At 38.0% G+C, this 20,106-nt stretch overlaps 1 pseudogene; it reads right to left on the bottom strand.

Moving 5' to 3' along the window:
- Positions 1–213: 213 nt before the first annotated feature.
- Positions 214–5,921, bottom strand: LOC110342568 (annotated as a pseudogene).
- Positions 5,922–20,106: the final 14,185 nt, after the last annotated feature.

Below are 20,106 nucleotides of genomic sequence, written 5' to 3' on the forward strand. Positions count from 1 at the left end.
CTTAGGAATAGATGAATTCCTGACACACATTGCAATAACGTCTACAGAGAATGCCCTTTCCTTCTGGCTTAGAATGACATTGGCTGAATTGTTACAGATATGGATACAGTGATTGATAGTGACAGATCACCCAAACTGCTGGACAAACGGTGATATAATGGTGGCCTTCAGCAATTTTTCATCAATAGGACAAGGCATACACTAGAGTCAGCCTCAGTTAATGACAATCGCTGAAAACAAAAACAAAATAATCAATAAAAAGAATATCTTCCAGTGTGCAATTTGAAAATGAAAGTCTGGCCCTCTCTAACAAAATAATCACATGAAATTCCCTGAGGAAGTTGCCTCAGTATGAAATAAGATGAGGAAAATCATATATACAGCTGAGATGAAGTGTTGGAGACCTTTTTATAAATGTACAAAAAACGGGATATGCATATATAGAAATTACAAAAGTATAAAAGAAATAAGATTTTCTTTAAGGTGTCTAAGTTCATAATGCAAAACTCTTTCTTTTTTAGAGAGCACAGATGTTTGCTTCCCTTACATGATGCTTCACAAAGATGATATCATGGCTTAATCACTGTGGGAGAAGGGAGCAGCCCTAACGTCCTAGGGTAAGAGGAGTCCCCTAGGAAAGACAGGAGGTGATTTCACTCTCCTGTCCTTGCTAGGGCCTAAAGGGACAGAGTCACTTCCACTCCTTCTACCTCTCAGCCGGAAAACCACCTCGATGACATATTTCATTCTAGCCATTGAAGCAAGTGGTAAAGGGATTGGCCTGGTCCTAACCATTATAAGGAGGTATAGAAGGTTCGGGTAGGTACTTGTGGATTAGGCAGGTGACATCATCAGAAGAATGTGACTGGTGGAAGCAGTTACTAAGCTTCTTGGCAACCTATTCCTGGCTTAGTAGAAGGGTAAGGGAGATGGATCACATTTATTGTTTGGCATTGGTGATACCCACAAATCCAAGCTTGCGAGAAGCACCACCCACAAGGAAGCCATCTACACCAGGCTGGCATGCCAGCTCTTTGAAGGTTGCTCCAGTCATAGAACCTTCAAAAACGATTCAGGCACTTTTAGCCACGACACCCGAGACATTGGATTTCAGTCAATACCACCCTCCCCCAAGAGTTTCTCATATGCTCCCAGGGCCTATTGAGGTGTTGCAGTCTTGCTAATACCAATGGTCGTACAGGTTCATAGGCCAGAACAAATGTGTCCCTGTCCTTCACTACATCTGAGAAGACCTTGGTTTGCTAGAAAACAACCTTCTCGGTAATGCCAGTTTCCCTTTCAGCTAACTTCTCCCTAAGACAGGTGATCACTCCAAGTCCTTCAGCTAGGACATGGGCAACTTGCTGCCCAGTCAATTCATCTGACTCCCACAAAACATTCCTTCTCTCTGAGTGTCCAAGCACTATCCATGTGGTCCCTAAGTCTTTGCTCATGCCAAGTAAAGACCCCATTCATCACTTGATAGCACTTTTGAACAGCCACAGCAATCTTGGATCTAGATTCTTCGTGGAGAAATCTTGGCATCTGTCAGCACCTTGGCCATATTCCGGGTGCAAATGACTTCTCTCACACATTTCTTCCTCCCACTCATCTTACAGTTGCCCCCAACAAAGAATTTCCCAAAAGGTGCCTTTGCATGGGGAGCGGCTCATTGAAGGTCAGCATGTGAGCTGCAAAACTGTATTTCCAAGTGATTGCAATTCACTGTCAACAGAACTGCATCATGGTAACGAAGTTGAGGTTGACAGAGATGCTCACCCATGGTGGAATAAAAATTACAACCAGTGTAATTTAATAAAATTTTTTAAGAATGGAAATCATGGTAACTGGGTATTTCATCCCTAAATGTTGCCAACCAACTTAGCAAAGTTATGACAAATTCTCTGGCTATGGTTATCTTCCAAATACAGTGAGTAGACAGATAACATTGCTGCCTAACTGCTGATATTGGATTCATTGACCTTTTATTCATGAGATTTGTAAAAATACAGAGCCAACCTTGTCAGTAACTTGTCATTCTTCATCGTGTATTTATTTATTCTGCTTGCCAATTCTCATACAGTGTTTTATACCAGAAAGTAACATCTGCTATTTGACTCACAGTGGGGTTTTAAGTCTCTGGACTTCATTTTGACTGCTTAAAGGACAGCAATAAACAAAGACCATTTTGATCTTCACATACTACAATATAACTATTGTGATTCTTCTATAAAGTCATAGTTCTTATAAAGATCATTCACCCCTATTAATAAGAAAATATTAAAATATTCTTAGCTGGTATTCTATTAGTGAAGATTATATAACATCAGTTGTAACCTCATAAATTCTTAATGAATAATACAGATTGGTTCAGGCCTAATGGAATGAAATTTCATAGTGTGAGGAATAGTAAGGAAAAATGTCTAATGCTTCATTTTAGTGTTGGCTGTATAACTCAAGCAATTTGGTACTACAGAAATGAGCAACTTAGAGTTGAAATCTCAATTATTGTGTCATATTTTTAAGGTGTTGAGAAGACAGAAATGAGATCAGCAGGAAAGCACAAACTTGCCACTGTACTTCATAGATGTTAAAAGATGAATTTAAAAATGTTTCCCACAGTTTTGGATGTACAAGCTTGGAATTTTTTGTTTTTGTTTTTGTTTTTGTTTCCTCTTCAAAATAGACATCATTGCCCTTGCAGGATAGCTCCATAGGTAGGAAAATTGGAAGGAACAAGAATGAATCGGTATATGGAAAGGAATATGCATGATTGCCTCCACCTGAGAAAATGAAACACAAGTTGTTTTGGTCAAGGAAGTAAAAGGGAGATACGCTAAGCAATGGTTTGTAGGAATGCATTAAGTAAGTATAAGTAAGTATATGTGACAACTTGAAAAAGAATTGCCCAAATGTGCTCATATATTTGAATGCTTTGTTCCCAGTTTGGGAACTATTTGGAAAGGATTGGGAGACATGGACTTGTTAGAGAAGGTGTGGCTCTGTTGGAGGAGATGTGTCACAGGGGATGTTCTTTCAGATTTCAAAAACCCAAGCCTGGTCTAGTTATGCATTCTCTGTCTGCAACGTATGAATCAGATGTGCACTCTCACCTACTGCACCAGCCCCTGCCTGACTGCCTGTCCCCACATTCTTCACCATGACAATTGTGGAATAATCCTCAGAAGCCATAAATAAGCTATTACTTATAGATAAGTGCTTTCTTCTGTAAGCTGCCTTGGCCATGGGTGTCTCTACACAGAACAATAACTAAGAGAGTATATATAAGTTGTTAAATTTTTATCTCCCAGTGGGTTTATTTGGCTGCAATTATATTGTGGATCAAGTGAGAACTTATATATGTAATTGTGTGTGTGCATGTGTGTACATGACTATTCAAGAACATTTCAAGGGATTATAAAAGTTGAGATTAATTTTTCTATTAGTACCATATACAAATGTTTGGTAAGCAGTATCACACAATAATATTTTCCAATAAGAAACAAAACACAGTGACAAGCATGGCAATGCATGCCTGTAGTCCAAGAACAAAAGATGGAGGTGGGAGATTCACCAATTTGCCCATAATTGTGGAAAATGAATATAATGAATGTAACAAGGCAGTATTCTCTGAAAGGAGTCATACAGTCGACCTCACAGCATGATTATCTTGAGGATGAAATCACAAGACTAACATAGCATAGACCAGACAGCAAGCCCTAGTCTAGACTACATCTAAATCAGGAAAATCAATTTCTACTTTTATTTTGCAAACAAGAACAGTTACTTGCTCTTTGATAAACCTTATATGCTGGTAAACATCAATTCCTATTTTTGAAGACAGTCAAGAAGAATTCTCTACTTCTTGATAAGTATGGAAAACACCAAAACCATTTTTATTCTTGGAAGTATAGTCTCCTTTAATTATATGTCCCTGATATTCTTTCTAAATGTCTCCAGTTTTTTATTTAAATTAGAAACAAAGTTGTTTTACATGTCAATCTCTGTTTCCTCTCCCTCCCCTCCTCCCCTCCTCCCCTCCCTCCCACTGGCCCCCTATCCCATCCCCTTTCTGCTCCCCAGGGAGGGTGAGGCCTTCCATGGGGGAATCTCCCAAGCCTGTCATATCATTAGGAACAGGGCCTAGGCCTTCTCCCATGTGTCTAGGCTGACAGAATATCCCTCTATGGGGAATGGGTTGTCCAAGTCCATTCATGTACTAAGGACAAATACTGGTCTACTACTAGAGGCTCCATAGATTTCTCAGGCCTCCTAATTGACACCCATGTTCAAGGGGTCAAGATCAGACCTATGCTGGTTTCCCAGCTATCAGTCTGCAATTTTTAACAACTGTACAGTTTTTGCTCTGCATAAACGAAGTAGGCCATGGACTTACTAATTTTTTCCATGTATGGGAGATGGGGTGGAAAGTATCCCTGACATGACACATGTGTGGAAGTCAGATTACAATTTGAAATGTGGATCAGTGGAATCCAACTCAGTCGTCAGCTTGGCAGCAAGAGTCTTTACCAGCTGAGTCATCTCACCAGTCAAACAAATGTCATTCTTTTGACTAATAAGCTGGGACCTACAATTTATCTCTCTCATTTCAAAGCTGCTGATTGAGAGGAAAAGGTCAATTGCCAATGAGCCTTCAAGCCTACCTGGTAGTATCTGACTAGCCTAATACTACCATTGCTCTATACAGGCCTCCTGCAATGATGAGCTGCTTTTTTCTCCTTTTCTCCTCTTGCTACTCCCAAAGTCCTGTCTATTCTGAGTTCTCACTCATTCTCCTACTTTTCTCTGCTGATCCATTTTTGTCAGGATCTGACTTTATCCTGAAATTTCTAACTTCATTGTTGACCATTGTTTTCATATATGCAAATCTCATTACTTCAGCATCTGCCTTTCCAACTGTTTCCATGGTGACATGACTTACTAACAGTAGCTCTTAAGTGAATGGGACTCCATCCTAGAGCCTTCACCCAGTAACTGATGGAAGCAGAATCGGGCACCCACAGCTAAACACTGAGCCATACTCTTGAAATCCTGTTGTAGAGAGGGAGGAGTGATGAGCAAAGGAGTCAAGACAGTGCTGGAGAAACCAACAGAACCAGCTGATATGACCTATTGAGAGCACATGGACCCCAGTCGTAAAGCTGGGGAACCAGCATTGAGGTGAATCAAACCCTCTGAATGTGGGTGTGCATTCTATGGGGCCTCTGGCAGTGGAACCAGTATTTAACCTTAGTGCACAAATGGACTTTGGGAGCCCATTCCCTATAGAGGGATACTATTTCAGGAGGAAGGCCAAATGATGAGACAGACTTTATTGATCCCCCATGGAAAGCCTCACTGTCCTTGGGGAGCAGGTGGAGGGTGGGTTGGGGGATCTAATAGGGGACATGGGAGAGTGGGAGGAGAGGAAAGGGGCCATTAATATGTAAAATGATTGTTTCTAAATAAAAAAAGAGAAAAAGAATGGGAGTCTGTCCTGCCTGCAAGGAAAGACAACACATGCATCAGGCATTAGACTGCAGCCTAAAGGCAGGAACCAGTGCTGGTGATGACAGGTAGGGACATCTGCAGTGTTCACATAATACATTCCTATAATGCAATATTCCTTCATGACCATTAGAAAAATGAGATTGCAGCATCTCCAGAGACTTCTCAAAATAGTCGCAGGGATCCTTAAGAAAGTAAAAATGGAAAACTTTTAAGTGAATAAACATTTGGAGTACTATGATTTCCTTGGGGCCTGATGTGACAATTAGCCATCATGAAGCAAAGGTTACTTTAGGTCGTATATTTAGTTATGAAAATGAAGTAAGTAGAGCGATATCTATCACTTAAGGTTATGGGGTTATTTATACTTCAGATTAGAAAGACCTCACCTGGGATTCCTGGAATTTATCCATGCTACCATGAACAGCATGGGGGTAGTAGATTAATTGAAGCTGGGACTTCATGCTACTTCTTCTTGATTTTCAACCATTATAAGAGGTTCCTTTCAATGATGCCAATGTGTAGGTAGAGATCTCACATACCTGCAGCACTGACCACACGTGTTTGGGCATGGTCACAGGTACATGGGAGAAGGCAGAGATAAAGGTCAAGCGAGGAGGGATCTTGCTCTCTCTTGGGGTTATGGTCGAGGTAAGAGACCAACCAGCAGAGCACTGACCTCAGATAAGTGACTTATCTCTCTCTAATAAAGTATGTTACAACTTCCCTTCCCTGAATACTTGGTGTGACTCAGTATCCCTCATCACCACTGTTTATGGAATCATCCACATTTCTGTTCCTTAATCCAGTGTCATGTACATCCTGGAAACTTCCTGGATCACCAGGTAGGGCTTGGGTAGAATCATAATTTTGATCTGTTGCTAGTACCTGTCCCAAGAAAATACAAAACTATTTGTATGACATCATCTGGGAATCTGGTTTGACCCTTAGGTGGATCTGACCCAGAACATGTCATTTGTGATTTTATATAAAAACAATATGATATATACAGTGTAATCTCCTAAAAGACTGAGTTTAAAAAGAGTTACTTATACAATTTATGGACTACTACTGATCAGTGAGAAAACTAGATGAAGCTTATGTAGCACTAGAATCTGAACTGTTGAATGTACATTTGAAATAATTTTAGGTTTAAAATATACAATATAAAGTTATAAAAAGTTATATCTTACAAATAGAGAAGGGTTATTATTCATGGGCATTCGGTGAATGGAAATTAGAAGCATATACATACAACGGTGAGCTAAAATCTGTCCTTTAGAGAGTTAAGACCATTTTCTGTGGTCTTAATTTAGTCCTATCTTAATTTAGAGACACTCCCTAAAATTAAAATATATACATATACCTATGTTCGTTAGATGAGTTTTCTGATTAAATGCCATAAACTTTGTAAATTGCCCACAAGGAAAGAATATGCTGATCTGCTGATAGCAGTAATTCAGTCCTAGCTACAGTTATATTTCTCATTACAAGAGAGTAAATTGATATTCTAGTTTATATATCTCTCCATTCATTGAAACGAAGTGATTTCCCAAGGCCTAATTATGTGAGATCTGATAAGATCAAATTCCTAGCCCTGCAAGGATGAGGACCAGACTCTGAAATACACTGACTAAATTACTTGATGTCTCCCTAAATAGCCCTAGAAATCTGCAGCCAGGATCCCTGGGGATAATTCCAGTATCACAAAGATAAAAGGAGGAAAATTTTTGCTTTCTAAATGTCATTTGTTTGCTTTCTTGATACTTATGTTTTATATACTTACAGAAAATATTTACCATTTTAAGAATAAAGAGTCACATATAATTAATGAGTAATAAAAATGTTCATAAAAAACTAATGGACACACATGCAAAGCTTAAGATAAATATCAAACATTGTCAAGGTTGAGGATGATATTTAATGAAATAAGAAGGAACATGAAGCCAACACTTTTCCACCATATGCAAAATGTTTTCTATTTCTTAACGTGGATATCATTTTTACTTAATCAAATATTGTCACAGCATGTGAGATCTTGCTGTATCACTATAGCAGAAACAGAAAGAACTGTAAATCAAAGGTAGCCACAGCATGACATTTTTAAATTTTTCATCAAAGGAAAATTAATCACCTCAATTTTTAATTTAAAAAGCAAATGAGTTAAATAAAGAATTTATGAATACTACACTCAGAACCTTGTAGTTGGGAAAATCATAGTTAAAGACGGGGCATTCTCTGCAATTATTACAATATTAAAGACCTAATTATTCACACACCCACATCCAAAAGTGTGTCTGTTGTTTGGTAGACCGCAGCATATGTTAAGCAGCAAATGCATAGATGTTCAGTTTTAGAGGTCCACCTTCAAATAAATCGTTGAACAAAGTATGAACAATATTATGTTCAAACCACAAGCAATTTGACTATTAACTGTAAGATCAGTTAAAGAAGTTTGCCAAATAGCCTTCATATAAATAGACAATCATAGGCAAACATTTGTCCTTAGTCTTGTTTCATTGAGGATATTCCTAAACTCTCATATATGAATAAAAAAATTGAGTCAAATGGTTCAAGGTTCCTTCAATCTCTGTCTGTCAGGGATTTTCTAAGACCACAAAGCTGAAATGTTTACAGTTAAATAATAACTATAAGGTTTTCAAAATAAAACCCCTTATTGGAAAGTCATCGTGTAACTGTGATCAGTAACATTCTTAATTCATAGTTTTTCATTAAGTAATATTCTCTGCACAAATCCATCTTCCAATGGCTGTTAGATTCTTTAGAATGCAATCAACAATGAAACAGGAAACAAATTGTTTTCAAAGTATCTTCAAGAACACCCTAATTACCTCATGTAAGTTGTGTGAAGCTTACATTTAACATGCATATGACCATTTTCTGTTTTCATATATAAACAGTTGACACTTTTACTAAATTTGGAAGTTAAATAAAAACAATAGTTACAATCTCTCAAATGTGTCTTGCAAAAATCAAAGATAGCCACTAGTAGTATCATTCAGACTATCGTCTTTAAAAGTAGTGGATACTTTTCCTTCCAAATTAAGCATGCAGTAAAAATTCTACCATGACCTCTATTTCTCAATAACAATATATTTTAACAGTCAAGTACACTATTGCACATTATTATTAAGCTTTATTTTATAACTAATTTTACTAACTGGATATTTGTATTCCAACATTATATACAATGCCTCTGTGAAAATTCCTGGCCATGAGTTCTACACCACAGCCCTTAAAATGACCCAAAAATATATTTCTAAGGGAGAAATTACACAGTCAAAGTCACAAGAAAGATCTTATAACAAGCAGTATTGCAAAACTTCCCTCTAGAATATCAAATTATATATCACCATTTTTTAAAGAATGGAAATTTGAAAGCTTATAACTGATAAGTGTTTATATTTATTATGCTTTAATAAGGGCGAGGGTTGAATACTTTTTTACCATATTATTGGGTAGTTTCATTCTTGTGAGTTATTTACTCATATTCTTAGCTTATTTCCCTGTTACAGTGTCTTTCTTGTATTGATTCTCAGCACTTGGTTTGTGTTAAGGATACTAAATTTTCTTTTGTGAAATGCTATAGGAGGATAATGAGTATGTATTTTATTCTGCTTAGTAAAACATCATTAATTACTTACATTCATATTACTTCCAAAAAGTGTGTCAATTATTCAAATATTAATGACTCCACCCATTTGAATGCTAATAGTCTGTCCATTCCACAGGTGTGTTATGATTAGCTATTAATTTCCCCATTTTTTCGTTGCTGAACCTTTGTCTAAGATCATGTATAATTTTCCGTTTCAATAGGTTACAACAGTAACATACTATATGGTCTGGTCTTATGCTTTCTTTGGTTAATCTACAGCCATCAGACAAACAACATAATTTTAACTACTTTAATTGACACCTATTAAAGACATTTTCAAAAGTTATTTTGTTGACTATAGTCTTTAGTCATTCATTGGTTTTAATTCTGCCCAATACTTACTGACAATGATTTCTCAAAATTGCCCACACATGTGTTTAGGTAGAATATGGAGTATACAGAAATTTCATAGTTTCAAAGTTTTGCACATCAGGGTCGAATAATACATTCTTAAAATTCTTGTCTTGGAAAAGTTAAATGAAGTTTTTGAAACTTAATATGGATTTTTTATGGAAATTGAACTTTTTATAGAAATCTAAATGTAAAGTAAATTCTTTGTACTCATAAAGTTTGCTATCTATGGGACTAAGGAGATATCTCAGCAGGTAAACTGCTTGCTTAGTATGCATGAAGACCATGCGATAGTTGGGCCTAGAAGCACAGACAGGCTTGTGGACAGAGAGACAAGAGTATCCCTGAAGTTTGCCAGCTAGTCTACTCAAGGTGATGAGGCCAAGATTCAGTGAGGGAGCAAATGAAGGAGACATCACTGTTGATACATGGCCTACAAACACACACACACACACACACACACACACACACACACACACACACTGATTTGCAGACATACATGAACCCATACATATACAAAATATTTGTTGTTTATTGAATCAGTCCATGGCATCTTCTTTGATATTTTTCAAATAAGTACTTGTTTAGGTTATTTCCTTCCACAAATGGTTGTTAAATTCTGCAAAGCACTGAGTTAGATGCAAACAAAAGATAAATGGTCCTATCTTCAAATACTAAAATGTGGACCTATTTATGATCACTGCAATGATTTGAACTTTCTGGGCCCATTTTGAACTTCATTTATTTTTCTCTTCATCTAATGGCTCTAATTGGTTTTTGAAAAATGATTCTTTAAATCTTTTTATTGCATGCATGTGTGTGTGTGTGTGTGTGTGTGTGTGTGTGTGTGAGTTTGTGCTCATGAGTACAGGTGCCCACAGAGGTTAGGAGAAGGTGTTGGATCTTGAAGTTGTGGTTACACTCAGTGAGAAGCTACCAGATGTGGGTGCTAGGACGGGCATGGGTAGTGTATACACTTAACCACAGAGGCATAAACAATGTCAGAGATTCACATAGACAGAATAGAAATAAAGAAAAAGTAGTCATTTGGTCTTTATGTCCATTAAACAATACAATATTAACAGGGAAAAATCAAAAGAAGTAATATAATAATTTAAGTGATAGGAAGTGATTGGAAGGTAAACTTAAATCTTCTTGAATGTGTGTGATAGAACCAATTAAAATCGTTTAAAGTTGGGGCTGATGAAGTCTTGCTCTCTCTGAAATCACATGAGCAATACCAAAGTCTGTTCCCTACAATGGAAGTTCTCAAAAATGTACCTTTCCTCCCGGCCTTCAGGATGGCTTCCCTGTCTTCTGTTCAGCTTTACTCATTCATTCACTAATTTTTTTCCTCTCTAGTCGTATACAAACAACATAATGTTAGTGAAATTCAGTTCTTGATATTAGGAAAATTTGTAAACTTTGCAATTCAGGAAAATTTCATTTCGAGAAGCTCTGAAACAAAAAAATCAAATTCACTGTGATGCTAAGATTCCTGGGTATGTGTATGTGTACGTGTATGTTTGTGTGTGCAAATCTGTGAAAACACATTTACGTTTAATAAACCTTCAGTTGCTTCTGTGTTCACTTATAACTGTTACAGGAAGAAATCAAGTCAGGGTAGTCTTGGTTGTATACGAATAGCTTCAACAATAACCACTTATCTCTATGTTAATTAAAATCAAACAGTAAACAGGGAGAGATGTTGTCTGTACCACAGTTTTTCTCAGTATACTTGAATCAACTCTCTTTGTCAAAGCTCCAGTACTTAAGCTCATGTTTACAGTCATATACATAGCTTCACACAACTCTTGCAAATACTACTGCTAAAATCAGGTCTCTTAGACACACTGCTTTCAATTCTTTTTAACATATATACTCAAAAGTACAGTTGCTAAATTGTCTGACAATTGGATTTTTAAATTTTATAAGGAAAATCTATACAACTTTTCAATATTAAATATATTATTTTGCAGTCTTTACAAAGATGTACAAGAATCTCAGTTTCTCACATCCCTGTGGACACTTGTTATTTTCTGGGGGATTGATAATGTCATTGGTATGCTTCTTTCATTAGTGATGTTGAGCATCTTTCATTTGCTTGTTGACTATTAACTGAGACAAATGGCTGTTCAAACCCTTAACCATTATTTGAGTCTCATGGAAATGTGGGAGTCTATATATTTTACCCATATATAAAATTCCAAACAATTTCCTCCAATGATGCATATTGTATTGCCATTTCGTCAATGATGTCCTTTCACACACAGAAATTTGTAAAAATGATATAGTCCCATTAATTGACTTTTGTCAGTGGTGATGACTGTAATAGCATACCTAAGACAGTTAGTGCTTCCAAATCCTTAACATTACCCAGTATTAGGAGATTTCAAATTCCTATCTTCTACTTATTCAAAAAATATATGACAATAAATAAACTACAGCCACCCAGAACACTAGAAATTACAATTTCTAAGTGTACTTGAGTAGCTTTATCTAACCACCACTTTCATTCTCCCCCTCCCCTTCCAGCCTTTAATAATCTCTACCATACATCCACTGCACATTTTTTACCATCAGCATGTAAGAGAAAACATATCAATGTATCTTTCTGCATCTGTTGGTACATATAACATCATAACCCTTTTGAATCATTCATTATGCTGAAAATGACAGGGCAATATTTGTATATATGTATACAGCCTATTTTATTTTTCAATCTACCTGTGGATGCTTGTATTGGTCAGCTTTGTATAGCTACGATAATGTGACTGAGAAAATCTACTTGAAATAAAAATGTTTTTTTCTGATTCATGACTTCAGAGATTCCAATCCATGCTTCCTCAGCCCTGTCACTTTGAGCATGTGATGACACAACTCATCACAGAAGGATGAAGCTACAGAGGAAATCTGCTCATCACACAATGACCAAGAAATAGCAAGGGAGGACCCAGGGTCCCATGATACCTTACAAAAATACACTATCAATAACCTATCTTTCTCCAATTATATCCCCCTCTTAAAGACTACACCACCTCCTATGAGCTACACACCTTCAATACACAGGCATTTGGAGAATAATAAAATTTCACCTATAAGAAATGGGCATCTATATTGATTGCATATTTTAGCTCCTGAATAAAATTATTGTGTGTTAGTGAAAATCCTTTTTATAAATATTTAGAGAGATAGAAATGTCAACTACCCTGATTTCATCATTATGAAGTGAATGTGTTGAATTGTCACAATTTCCCATAAGTTTTTGCAATTTAAATAAATCCGAGAAAAGACAGTACTAAATGGAGATCAAGAGAGATGACTATCAGACCCAAATGGCTCCAGGAAATAAAGCATCAGGCTGAACTTCAGCAATGACTAAGCATGAAATATGAGAACAGGAAGTGTTTAAAAATAGCTAAAAACTTAAACTGAGCACTCACACAGACAAATGAGACGCAGGATTATCTCTTTACTGTTGCGTCAAAAGCTGGAAAGCATCTGGGAGTTGCTGTGTCCTCTGCTCCATGTGCTCACAGATATGTTACTCCAAATAGTTTATTACAATCTTAGTGACTGAAGCCAGTGCACATTAATCTTAGTGAGTCCTTTACAAACAGGACATCAGCAAAACAGGAGCTCATATGGAGGCTGGACTGGGGAAGAGCTTTCTGTAAGGTCCTTCAGGTTTTTAGTAAAACTCATTTTCCTCCGACTATAGAAGCTTTTATTCAAAGCTAGAGAGAAAGAAAGGTGATAGAACAAGCCAATTAGCCCAGCCTTATACAGCAACATAATCACAGCATTGGCATTGTATTACTCTTGCCATATTCTGTTAGAAAGGAGCAAGTCATATCATGGGCATCCTATGACACTCAAGAAAGGATGATTGTGCCTGCTGACTAACCAAAGGTTCCACCTTAAGGGCCAAGGATAAAATAGATTGTGTTAATATTACAAATGGATTGCAAAAATTAAAATAAATAGTGCTGTTAATAGTTGACATAAATAAGGAACCTTAATTATCTAAAGCATGTCCTTGTGTGTGTGTGTGTCTGGGTCTGTGTGCACACCTGTGTTAATATGCGTAGGTGAGAGTGTTTGTGTGGGTACACATGCACATACATGTGCATAAATGTAGAAGCTGGATCATCAGATGTCATTCATCAGGTGTCATCTGCAGTAGTCTTTAAAACAGAGTTTCTCCTGTCACTAAGGATCACCGATTATGGCTAAGCTGGCTTGAGTCCCACGAGTTTCTGTCTCTGTAGCACTAGTGTCACAAGAGTGCATCACAACTAACTGGTTATAATAAGTCCTGGGGATAGAGTGCAAGTCTTCCTGTTTGAGCAGCAAGCAAACTCTTTCTTGACCAAACCACTCCCTCAAGCACATCTTCTTCGTGAATATCAGTTATCCCATGTGTAATTGACAATTCTAACAAGCTATAATGGCAACTTCAGAAAACCGGAAGTATTTGTAGCAATGACTTGGTCTTGTGCTTGTAGCTGATAATGAGGAGCATAGCTATCTTCATGACTGAATCACGCAGTCTCCATTTCAGTGACCAGGGGTAAACAAATTATCTGTGACATGAGGTTAAACTGTAAATGGGAAAACAGTACCAAAAAGAACAGACTCCATAACATGATAGATTTATGAAAGATCTATTGTGGCTCCTAAAAGTTCTGTATCCAGAAAATATTTACTGTTCATTTACTCTGTGCCAGATGTTATTCAGTTATAAAGAAACAGAGAAAATCTGGAGTCACTTTCAGATCTACTTTTGTCCTTAAACCTTTCTCTAAGGACTTAACTTCAACTCACGCACACATCCAAGGTCCACGCTTCTTAAAATCATACTTTCTTCTTGTCTTGGTAGCTTAGAAAGATCTTAATGATTCTAATCATCTACACACGCTGTTGATTTTTTCCATTTTGATAAACAATGGATTCTTTACTGTTCCAACTTTAGAGTCACTGAGTTCATACTCTTCATTTGTGTAATAAAAACAAAAGATAGATAGGAACTACAAGAATCGTTTCAGTAGCACTTCACCTGGTCTTGGTATCCCTGATACAACATCTTGGTTAACTGTATGTTCGGTGGGCATTAAATACCATCCCTGGTGCCATCTAGGACAGCCCATATTTTCCCACTTGTTAACCTACCACAACAAGCAAAATGTTATGGTACCTGCCCAGTATACCATCGAGAATAAAGCACTTGTGGTCCTTACAATCATGGGGAGTCAGACTGAATCATTGTTAAACTCCTAATTCTAAATGCTAATGAGTGCCTTACAAGAAATGAGCATGTGGTCAAGATAGAGAAGAATAAAAGATTTACAAAATTACAGTTAAATAAAGTCCTGAGCATAAACAAGAATCTAACCACGCTTATCACGATGCTCCAGGAAACAGAATGCTTGAGGACCTTCAAGGAGGCCAATGAGTCCAGAGCAGAGCAAGCAAGAGGAGAATAGGACAAAACACGGCTAACATGAGTCCTTCTTGCTGTTCCTACTAATTCTCACTTTAGTCCAACAGGAAGGGACAGCGTCCTCCAGTTTTCACTCTTCTGAGCTTGACTGTCCTTCCAGAGCAGCCGTTCAGCATCAACCTCCGACATAAAAAACAAAAGCCCTTGTAGCAAAGACAACAATAATCACAAAAAACCCCTCCTATCCAAAGACCAAACGTCCAACTAGCTACTTCTCCCTTCATTCTTAACATTCTGGTTTACCTTGAGCATTCGATTTAGACCTTAGAAATTTCAAGCTCTCTCCTCACTAAATCTCAACACCACCATGAACTGGCTTCTTTAAAGAGTGGAGGGTAGAATAGGGGGAAGAGGGAATCATAGGTTAGAAGACAGATCTGGCACCAGTGTGACCTCTAATGATCTAAAGAGATGACACCAAATGGCAAGCTAAGCAATAGTGGAGAGATCACCTCTGAATGCCCATTCATGATAATGAACTTGATATCTATAACCATCCTGGAGCCTTCATCCAGTGACTGATGGAAGCAGAGGTAAACACCCACAGTTAAACACTGAACTGAACCCAAGGAGCCCAGAGACAGAGAGAGAGGCGCAATGAGCAAATTGGCAAAGAATGGGCTGGCAAAACTAGCAGAGACAGCTGATCTGAACAGGGGAGAGATCTTGGATCTCAGACCGACAGCTGCGAGGCCAGCATGGGACTGATCTGGACCCCCTGATTGTGAGAGTCAGTGAGGAGGCCTGGGCAACCTATGGGGCCATGAGCAATGGATCAGTGTTTATCCCTGGCATACAAGCAGTCATCATGTGTCAGTAACACAAAGAGGGAAGCTCTCTCAGCCTGGACTCTTAGGGGAGTGCCTGGACCCTGCCCTGAGTGCAATGACAGACTCTGGATATCCCCTATGTGAAAGGAAGTTGAAATAGGGTGGGAGGCTGGGAGGGGGGGATTGTGGAGGGGTGTGGGAGGAGGGGAGGGAGAAGGAACTGGGATTGACATGTGAAACTGGCTATTTAAAATTAAAATAATAATAATTTTTTAAAAAAAGAGTACTACCTGGCCGTTGGTACTCCAAATTCTCATTCTTGACTGGGATCTTCTTCAGTTGACTCACTCTCTGTACCATGGCAAATCACCTCCAGTCAGTGACCCTCTGCTGCCCTCTTTTGGCAATGATCAGTGTGAGTTACTGACAAGTAACTGCCCTCCTGCTCCACTCATCTAAACTGACACTGAGGGCCGCAAATTCCACCTTAGTGCAGAACAACTCAGGCACACAACAATTCTGAAAACAGAAAGAGCAACGTCTGCACTATGTTTCAGATCATGTAGGCACTCAAATTTGCAAAAATACACATGTGTGCACACATATGCATTCGTGTCTGTATTATGAATAGAAACATTTCAGTTACAGTACCAATTGCTGAGCATACATAAGCAGATAAGAAAAATGTATGGCATTTAAGCAGTACAGTTCAGAAGGGTATGTATCTACATAAATTTGCAATAATATATTTGAAAATGTACTTTGATTGGGAAATTATATGATGCTTGAAAGGATCACATAACTATGACTCAAAGGATAAAGAAAGCTTCAGACCTTGAGTTGTGATAGGAAAATTGATACGGGAAGTGTTAGATGGAGTGCAAATGTTGGCATGCAGAACTCATCACATGATTACTCTGCATAAAATAGAACCACTTATATAGCTCATGCAATCACTACAAACCTAGTGCCATGTGTTAACTCATCTGTCAAAGAGTAGCATTCTTTTGGCCAAAGATAACTCCCTAAAAACCATAGGAAACCCATCTATAAACAGACTGGAGCCAAAGCTGACTGGAAACTTTACCTCATTAAACTTGGACCTTCCTATCTTCAAACAACATCCAAGGACAGTATTTATGCTATTGTTCCCTTTATTACCATACTCAGTATTACTCTCCGCTTTGCATGACTCCCCATTGTTTCTGTCCTGCCCTTTCCACTGTACCAGTTCCTTGGTTACAAAATTCTTCTATATTCTTAGTCTTTTAAGAAGGTGAAGTGCTTCACAGATATACTAAATTTAGCTGTCAGTAGACTCCATTACCTTCTTAAATGAGTGCTTTTCCCTGAGACCTTAGAGCTCAAGCTGTAAACAAGGAGTTGTGTTTTACTCCTTCAATTTCTCTGCGAATCAACCTCAAGGAAACCTCTGTACTTCGTTCTTCTATATTTACCATTTATCTAATTCAGACCATCCTCATTCATTCCCAGATACAACCTTTTCAATGGACTCCTAGAGGTGAACCCACAGTGACTGTCAAAACATATATCTGACCACATCATCTCCTTGATGTAAAAAAAAAAAGAGAGAGGCTTCAAATACTTCTCACTATAAACTCACGATAAAGTTCTAGGAGCCAAACACGGACCTTCAGTAACTCCAAACATATATCCCATTCTCCTCAAGCTTATGATTCTTAGCCATGATGAGCCACTGTATGGCACACTTCAAAAACATAATGACATATCACTACACCCTCAGATCAGGGCATTGGTCAGATCTCACTGGAGAAAGTTCTCCTTGCAGTAGATGTTAATCAACTCACAGACCTACATTTGGGCAATGTGCAGAGAGTGAGGGCCTTGGAGCCTTTAACCTTAAAGGAGATGTCTTTATTAAACCCCGTCCCCTCACAGCTAAGGACCCTATGTGGAAGAGGAGAAAGAAAGATTGTAAGAGCCAAAAGTGGTTGGCAACACGAAGGAAACAAAGTTTTCCAGACCCAGTAGGAATAAATGAATAAACAAATTCATAGATGTTAGGAAAACACAAAAAGAGCTGTACAAATTCAAGTCAGACAAAAATCTCAGCACAGAAAAGAAAGTGTATGCACAAGTCCATCCATAATCAAGAAGCTTTTTACAATTGCTATCTGCTGGGAGAGGGAAACCAGCTCTCATCAATGGAGTGGCACTGAGTACACCAACAACACTCCAAAGCAGGCCCCGTGCCCAGAAACAGATGACCAACACAAAACAGATGCCATTGTCTTTTTGTGCTCCTTTTGAAGGACAGGGAAGTGTTTTGATTTTATTTTTTGTTTGTTTCAGGAAGAAAAAACATGAAGTTGGGTAGGGGAAAAACAAGGGAGTAGTTAGGGGAGGGGTAGACTATTATTGAAATAAATCGTATGGAGTTTTTAATTAAAAAACACAGTGAAAAAAACAAGGCTTTAAACAATTGTAATTCTACATGCAGGAAGAATCTGATACAGTCTGACAATACAGTAAGAACATTTCCCAAATCTGAAACATGTCCTTGAATTCTAGTTGTGTGAGAAATACAAAACATCACATCTACATTCAATTTCAGTGGTGAACTCTTTAGCTATAAATGGGGCCACTAGAGAAAAGGGAGGAAAAATCATTATTAACTAGAGAATCATAGTTTCACCAGCCTCTTTAAATTATGACAACACTTATACATGATTGGCCCAGAATTTAGGCTGCAATGAAGCATTTCTAATGGCTCAATTCCAAGGCTAATAGAGCCAAGCAACTCCTTGAGGATCTGTGTCCTCCCATTTATAAATCCCCAGATGCTGGCAAGTAACCAATGCTTAATAATATCCCGAGAACCCAATAGCCTCTATTAGCGGTGTTCAACCTGTGGGTTACCACCCACACAGGAGTCACATACCAGATATCCTGCATATCATATACTTACATTATGATTCATAACAGTAGCAATATCGTAGTTATGAAGTATCCATGAAGTAATTTCATGGTTGGGGGTCACCACAACAGGAGGAACTGTATTAAAGGGTCACAGAATTAGGAAAGGTTAAAAACAATTATGAAAGGATAGACCCTGTAACCCCAAATCCCTGTAACAATTCTGATTTCAAATATTCTTTGTAAATTATGACAACATTCTGTAAGTTAAAGCTTTGAAAAATGGTAGTGGAAAGAAGCAAGTGTAACAGCAATGACAAAAAAAGTATGTGCCAGATTCAGAGAAAAGGGAAAAATCAAAGGCTAAGACAACAACAAGATATTAAACCTACAACATACCCTTCTAGTGCATACTACTGAGTGTATGTAACATGTGACTCTTAAGACAAAAAAGAAATTAGGTTAAGATAATATTCTCCAAGGAAACCCCTAACTCACACCCACAGTCTGAGTACCAGAAGTGAAATGAAGAGTTAGATGGACACTGTCTTATTGTTTGAGCCTCGGATTGAATTTGAGGATATGGTGCTTAATTTTTTGATTTCACCAAAAGAATCAAGAAAAATGAGAAGGCAAATGATTTAAAATATATTTTACAAATAAGTTGCATTTATAATAACTTAAGCTATTTTGACCACAGTAAGATATTTTTTTCACAGATGATCACAAGTTGACACATTTAATACATACTGAACACCTGCAATATGTTGAGTATAACTGTAGGTGCCAGGGAATGTAAATCTAATGAACAAAATATATGGCTCTCTTTAAGAGATGATAAGCTTATAGTAGACAGGCAGCACCAACACGCTTGTAAATTAGTAAGTCAAGACGTACCAGTTATGAGCAAAATACAGCACGGGGCACAGTGAGTGGGAAGGCAGGGAAAGGGAGCTGGATAGAGCCCACGTCACTGAGACTGACTACTTTGGAAAGGTGGCGGAATTACCCAGACACATGGCTGTGTTTTGTGCTCCAGGCAGAGGTTGCAGCTGGAGTAAATATGGTAGGCTCAGAGGGCATTTCCCAGCTTTGATGCCACATGTGTCCTCTGGTTGTTTTATTAATCTGTCTCCTCCCTTAATAATCTCCAAAGAAGTCAAAGCAGTGTCTGCTTTGCTCAATTTTACTTCCAGCATTCTAGCCTAGGGATGCTCACATAGGTGGTGAATGACTAAATTAATAAGAAGAATATGTAGCTGCATGCAAGTCGTCCCCAGTTTACTGGGAAAACTTCACCTGACTTGCAAAGGTAATATACCCTCTTCTGCTCTACGCTCGTGTTGCTCTTGGATTCACTTAGCTGACTCTAGTCCTTGTGTCTTATCCACTTCTGGTTC

This window comes from Mesocricetus auratus, unplaced genomic scaffold, assembly GCF_017639785.1.
Source record: "Mesocricetus auratus isolate SY011 unplaced genomic scaffold, BCM_Maur_2.0 Super-Scaffold_6730, whole genome shotgun sequence".
Taxonomy (NCBI): domain Eukaryota; kingdom Metazoa; phylum Chordata; class Mammalia; order Rodentia; family Cricetidae; genus Mesocricetus; species Mesocricetus auratus.